Below are 7,470 nucleotides of genomic sequence, written 5' to 3' on the forward strand. Positions count from 1 at the left end.
CTCTTGTATGGAAATCTGAATTTGGTTAGCAGTGATTTTGGGTTACTTATTGGAGTCCACTAGGGAATAGGACCATTTTGATTTGTTTCTTGGCCAGGGATGGCTTGATTCTGAAAGCCACACGTCCAGGAGGCAAGCCAGGCATAGGTGCCTGTGGAAAGAAGAATAAGCAGTTTTCCGTTGTTATCTTTCTGACAATTCTTCCACCAGGACCCCTGAGGCTTAGGTGCAGGAATTGTGTTGTAGAATACAAGAACGGCAACAGTAGGTTCTCTAACATGGAACAGGGAAATCTCTCTTGTAAAGTCTCAACCCAGATGAAGAATGACAGAGTACTAAGTAGTATAGAGAGCAGGAGAAATAGCTTCCCCATGGAGGACCTGCCAAATTGGTTATCAGATTCCAAGTGGCTAACCCTAAAATTGTGTATATATAAGTAGCATTATACATACAGAACAGGACATGTTTATATACTTAGAAGCACGCACATCACCACCACCACCACCACTACCACTGCCACTACCACCATCACCAATAACAACAATTAAAGAATGAGGCCATGAATTTGAGAGAGATCAAGGGAGGATGACTGGGAAAGATTGGAGGGAGGACAAGGAAGAAGGAGATGATGTATGACATTTTATCTATTTTTCCTTTTATGTAGCTCAGTTGGTACTATGTTCACCTAATATGCACAAAGCACTTGACTCCCTCTCCACACTACATATATTATACACAGTGACCCATGCCTGTAATCCCAGAATTCTAGAGGTAATTCCAAGAGATTCAGAAGCTCAAGGTCATGCTCAGGTATGCAGAGAATTCGAGGCTGCTCTGAGATACATGGTACCATGCTTATTTATTTTTTTGTGTGTGTCTGTATGTGTGTGTGTCTGTATGTGTGTGTATATGTGTGTGTGTGTCTGTATGTGTGTGTGTCTGTATGTGTGTGTGTCTGTATGTTTGTGTGTGTATGTGTGTGTGTGTGTGTGTTAGGAATGGTGATGTGTGCCTATCTGTGAGTATCAGTGCATGAGTTCGGCGAATCACTCCTTCACCTTGGCTTATGCCACTTGAACTCAGGTCATCAGGTCTAAATGACTGACATTTTTAGCTGTTCAGAACTTTCACTGGCATGTGACCTGATTACCTGATTGTTTGTGTGTTTGTTTATTTGTTTTGCCTTTTAGAAGGAAAGGTATTCACAGTTTACCTTATTTTTCAAGTTAAAGCCCCAAGTGATGAACTTGACAATACCATCTTCATGTATCTACAATTATGCTTTGTTGTCATCCACTGCCAGACTCTGTGTTCTATGTCCCTTTGCACCTGGCTCTCTCTCTTCTCCCGTTAGCTCCCACTTTAGTCTCTATTATATGCATTCCATTACTGTTCCTACATGCTAGATGTCTTCCCCTCATCCTGGTTTCATGACCTCTAAACACCTATATAAACATCCACATATCCACACACATGCACATAACTTTAAATTTAGGTTCTGCATATGAAAGGAAGCATGCAGTATTTGTATTACATCTATTTGTGTATTTGTTTGTTTTGCATGTGTGTGTGTGTGTGTGTGTGTGAACACCTGTACATATTCCTCTCCCATTGCTCTCATGTGGACTTCTGAAGACAACTTGTAGAAATTGGTTCTGTGATTGCAGCATGTAAGTCCTAAGCATGAAACATCAGATTGTCAGGTCCTTTGTCTGCTGAGTCATCTCGCTGGACTCTTGTGTTTGTCTTTCTGAGCCTGGCTTATTTCACTTAAAAACAGGCCTGCTCATGAATTTGTATGTCATTCTTGCAGAGAGGCCACACTGATCTTCTCTGTGTTGTTTCTGTTTTTGTGCCTGTGTTTCTGAAACAAAGAAAACATTTTATCTGTCTTTGTGTCAGGCAGGAGACCAAGCATGGGACCTTAAGCTTGCTAAATGCATACTGTACTACTGAACGATACCCCCAGGTCCCACAGATATTTAACAAGAGTTCATTCTGTTCCAAGTATGTTATCAGGCTCTAGTAGTTTTGAGGTAATTAAAACACAGTTCATTTTATCAAGAGACTGATAGTCCAGTGAGGGAAACATTTCAGGAACACAAAAACTTGGTACCATCAGAGGCCAGAGAAGAGACATCACCCTCACATTCTTTTGCCAGAAGAAACCCTCAAAGAGAGATCTGGTGGGAATTATAAGGACTACATCATCTTTTAACTGCCCTACGGGATCAGAAATATTTAAAGGTAAGAAATTGGTTTGGATTAACCAAAGAGATATCTTGGTGTTTTGGTACACTGAAGTAAAATGGGGAAGGAACACAAGAGTTAGGAGATCTTTTACCTCAACATCAGCTTCCTCGGATCCTACCTCCAAGAGCATGAAATCATAAGAAACCCATGAATACTTCACTAGCAAGATGGATGGACTTAGATAATTTAAAGGTTCTTTTTCGATCTATGCTGCTTACATTACAATTACATGCAAGATTTCTCCCAATACAAAGGAATCCCACTAGAGTGTATTCTTTGTTAATAGAAAAGCATAGGTTTGATTTTCCAAGTTCTGGAAAACAAACAGAAGTTGGTGGCCATACAGAAGGTGACTCCTTGCTACTGACTAATTATATCCTAAATAAAATTATTAGAATTAGAAATATTTTTTTTCTTTTTGGTCAAAGCTGCCTGAAACCTATGATTCTTTTGCACGGGCCTCCTGAAGAATGACATCATGCCTGGCCCAGGATAACCTACCTCCACCTCTGAGATCTATTTGAGATTCAGATGCAAGTACAGGATGACACTGGTCCTTAAAATCTAATAGATGTGTTTCAGTTTGATTCAGATAAAACGTGTGTGGTCTCTCCTGTCTGTGTGCAAACAGCCTACGAGGAAATTTTATGAGGACTTTGTGCAGGGTGGAGAAGACTGAAGAGCCTGGCACTTGTACCACTGTCTTTTTATTTCTTTGGGGTAGTGAGATATTAGAAATGCAGTGACTCCCTGGACAGCTGTGATCACTCCCTTGCACACATAAAATGAGGTTTGTGTCTACTGTTGCTTACATTTTGTGTTGATTGAGCTAATAAAAAAATAAACACAAAAAGGACATTCTATTGTCAATCGGGCCCCATCAAGAAGAAGTACAGGCAATATCTGAGGCTGGAGCTGTCTCTCATACACAGTGGTGTTGAGGGAGAAGAAAAAACCCCTTTGACACATCTCTATGCTTACTTTTCTGGTCGCAAACACAATTACAATTATGACTATGCTTCTGTCTTTCTAGACACCTCTCGGGGATATAGCAATGCATTTTGCATAATGTCAGAGCATTTGAAGCCAGGGTTTAGCAAGATGATTTTCTCACAGCCCTGAGGCCTGTGATTGAATGAGAGGGTACTGGGCCTGTTGATTTTCTGAAATTTGTCCTTCCCTTATGGGTGCTATGTTTCAAAATAGCTGTTATCTGGGAAAAAACTATTCATTCCATGAAAGGATGAGGTCATTGGGATGGCCCCACCCTTCCTACACTTACAATGCTGAGACCTTTTATACTGTGTTAGATGCCAAATGTCTGGTGAGGAGTTGAGTTCACTAACCATATTTGACCTAGAGTGTGGGAAGCCGTTGCAGAGTGGCAGTTACAGAGTGGCAGTTGCAGAGTGGCAGTTACAGAGTGGCAGTTGCAGAGTGGCAGTTACAGAGTGGCAGTTACAGAGTGGCAGTTGCAGAGTGGCAGTTGGCTACTGCTGGCCACCACACATACATAGGCAGTAAAGGTTCTTTTGCCAAGATGAGGTTTTGAGAATTAACCAAAGTTAACCAATCAGATGAGAGACAAGTTAACCAATCAGATGAGAGAGAACGCCTCTCCTAGGCCTATATAAGCAGCACCAGTTCTGGGCTTGGGGTCACTTCGCCTCTGCAATCAAGCTCTTCGAATAAACGTGTGCGGAAGGATCCAGTTGCAGCATCGTTCTTCCTGGCCAGTCGGTTGTGCCCAAGACTAGAGACTTATCTTCTGGAGAAAGTTGATTCTCATGCACAGGGAGTTGAAGACAAGTGTGTGAGAAGTTTGCCCACATAAGAAAAGTGGCAGTTACACGGGATTTATAAATAAACGAGAATGTAAGAGGTCATGTAAATCAACTCAGTTGTGTACCAACAAAATAAAACCTTAAATGGTCTATGGTTGGGAGGAGGTGACTGGAGAAATGGCTCAGCACTTAAGAGTTCTTACTGCTCCTGTAGAGGACCTAGTTCAGTTCCCATCACCCACTTCAGGCATCTTACAACTGCCTGTAACTCCAGTTTTTACAAGGGGACTGATCCAAAGCCTTCTGACCTCTGTAGCTGCCTATGCATAGATGGTGCGCCTACACTCCAGCAGTCCCCGATAAATATGTATAAATAAAAAGAAATATCTTGAGAAAGCCATCTATGACTCTCTTGCTATGACACCAACTCAGAAAATAGAAAAAAAGAGACAATTTTAAAGAAGTAAATATTGTGGCTAGAGAAATGTCTGAGCAATTAAGAGCACGAGCTGTTCTTGCAGAAAATGGAGGTTCTCTTCCCAGCACCCATATGAAGGATCACAACCTCCTGCAACTCCAGCTTTAGAGGATCTGATGATGTCCTCTTCTGACGTCTGTGGGCTCGTGAATATGCATAGTTCAGATACACACACTCAAGCATGTACCTAGGAAATAAATAAATACTACAAAAAGTAGTATTAAATACAATAATTACCATCTCACCTGATACAGTGACAGCTTTCCATTTTGGTTAAGATTATGTTAGCAAATTTATTTCCTGGATTCTAATCTCCAAAACCATCTTCGTACATACCTATTAAAAATAAATGTAAATGTTTGGCTGCTTCTTCCCTCTGTTCTGCATTTCTTGGTCCTAATAGATCCTCAACAATAAAGCAGTGTCTGCCATGCAGTGAGGACTTAGTACGTATGTTTGCTAAAGAAAGGGTTTCTCTGTATGGTCCCCTATGATCTGAAATCTTCTGGGTAAACCAGACTGGCTTCAAACTTGGCCTTTATCCTCCTGCTTCTCCCTGCTGAGTGCTGGGATTACAGGACTGTACTACCACACCTGACCTCAATACATACTTCTTAATAGTTGGCTACAATTTGCAGGCAAATGAATGGAACTAGAAAAGATCATCCTGAGTGAGGTAACCCAGACGTAGACAAACATGGTATGTTCTCACTTATAAGTGGATATTAGCCATAAAATACAGGATAACTATGCTATAAAACACAGACCCAAAGAAACAAAGTAACAAGGAGGGCTACATTTAAATTGCTTCATGAAGGGGAAATAGATTAGACATTGATTTGAAGAAAGGGGACTAGGTGGGTGTTGCTTTAAAAGTTATTTATTAACTCTATTGGTTCTTAGTCCCCCAACTAATCTAGACTGAGATTATTAATCTATACTAGATTTATTTAATCAGCTTTAGCAGAATCACTGGGGAAAATAGAACTAGGCAGGGCTTTGGGGCCAAATGTAAAGGGTATTTTTAAATATTATTTAATAAATCTATTAGTTATTAATAGGACACAGCCATGCCTCCAATAATCCGGGCAGAGTTCTCAGTATTTTAAAGTCAGCTTTAGCACAATTTCTGGGAGAATTAACCCTAATCTATTTTTCTAAAGCTAGATTGGCTAATTTCCAGCTGTGTTCCCAAGCAGTTGCTGTTTGAGTATGGCCCAGGTGGTTTCTGCTCCAGAACTCTGTTCTGAAACATTTCACTCAGGTACATCAAGTCTAATGGAGACATTCTGTTCTCTCTGCCTTTTTCTTTTTCATCCTTCTCCTCTCCTCCTCATGACTGCCACCTGTTACTCCCAGTGCTGCAACTAACGCTAAGCCCCACCTACCTCTAGCCTCCCCAGTAATTGGTTGTAGCCAATTTTATTTAACCCTAAGCTTTAAATTGCAGAGCAAGATTCACACAACAAAAACTAGTGTAAGTGAGAATTCATACCTCTGGGGGTAACTAGATCTTGGGGTTTAGAACTTAGCATATGTAGGCCCAGAACCAGACCAGCTCCATATTGGTGGGTGAAGGGTGGGAATTGGAACAGAAGGGATGAGATGATGAGAGGACCAAGGGAGGGACAACTAGATTGGGGTGCATCTCTGGGATAAGCTAGAAACCTAGGACGATGGAAACTCCAAGGAATCTATAAGGGTAACTCCTAGCAATGGGGCACATGGAACCATCTATAACCAAGCAAGACTTCCAATGGAGGGATTGCAACATCAACAGAGCCACAAAACTTTAGACTCATAATTTGTCCTGCCTACAAGATGTTCAGGGATAAATATGGAGCAGGATTTGAGGGAAAGCTAACCAATGACTGAGCTTGAGGCTGAGCTTGAGGCTATGTCATGAGAGGAGTCCACCCCTGACACTATTAATGATGTGGCACTATTAATGCAAGAGCCAAGGATAACTGTCATCAGGCAGGCTTCACCCAGCAATGGATGGAAACTGATGTGGAGACCCATGACCAAACATCAAGTGGAGCTTGGGGAATCCTGTGGTGGAGCAGAAGGAAGGATTGAAGGAACAAGGGGTTCAAGGACACAAGAAAACCAACAGAATCAACTAACCTGGGCCCATAGAAGCTCACAGAGACTGAACTGCCAAGCAGAGAACATGCATGGATAGACCCAGACCTTCTGCACGTATGTAACAGTTGTACAGCTGGGTCTTCATCCAGGCCTCCTAAGGTAGGAGCAGGGACTTGTCCCTGACTGCCTTTGGGTCCCTTTCCCTAACTGGGCTGCCTTGTCTAGCCTCAGTAGAAGATGCACCTAGTCTTATTGCAAATTGATATGACAATGCTGGTTGATATCCATGGAAAGCCTCCCCTCTATGGAAAGGGAGGTAAGAAGTGGATTGGGGCGGTAGTGGAGGGAGGTAAGGTGAAAAGGGGGGACTGGGAAGAAAGGAGGGAGGGAAAATGCAGTTGGAATGTAAAGTAAACAAATAATTTAACAAACTGACTACTTTGCTCTGTTTGAGGGGCATGGAGATGAATTCACTTAAATTTTTTCTTTTTCTTTCTTTCTTTCTTTCTTTCTTTCTTTCTTTCTTTCTTTCTTTCTTTCTTTCTTTCTTTCTTTCTTTCTTTCTTTCTTTCTTTCCCTGTTTCTTATCTTTCTTTCCTTCTTTTGTTTCTTGTCTTTTCTTTTTTCCTTATCCTTTCTTGTTCTGTCTCTGTCTCTGTATCTGTCTCTGTCTCTCTCTCTGTCTCTCTGTCTCTCTGTCTCTCTCTCTCTCTCTCTCTCTGTGTGTGTGTGTGTGTGTGTGTGTGTGTGTGGCAACTTCTCACTATGATAGCCCTGGCAGACATGTTCCTCACTGTGTAGAACACTCTGGACTCAAACTAACAAAGATCTACCAGTTTGGGGGACTAAAGACATGTACCACTATGC

The 7,470-nt window shown here is 41.6% G+C and overlaps 1 non-coding gene across 1 annotated transcript; it reads right to left on the reverse strand.

Annotated features, from left to right (window-relative positions):
* Window positions 1-1,770: 1,770 nt before the first annotated feature.
* LOC115030034 lies at window positions 1,771-1,873 on the reverse strand. Its single transcript, XR_003835626.1, has one exon. It is a non-coding gene; the product is annotated as a U6 spliceosomal RNA (small nuclear RNA).
* Between the last annotated feature and the right edge of the window lie 5,597 nt (window positions 1,874-7,470).

Source organism: Mus caroli, chromosome 19, assembly GCF_900094665.2.
Source record: "Mus caroli chromosome 19, CAROLI_EIJ_v1.1, whole genome shotgun sequence".
In the NCBI taxonomy this organism is placed as follows: domain Eukaryota; kingdom Metazoa; phylum Chordata; class Mammalia; order Rodentia; family Muridae; genus Mus; species Mus caroli.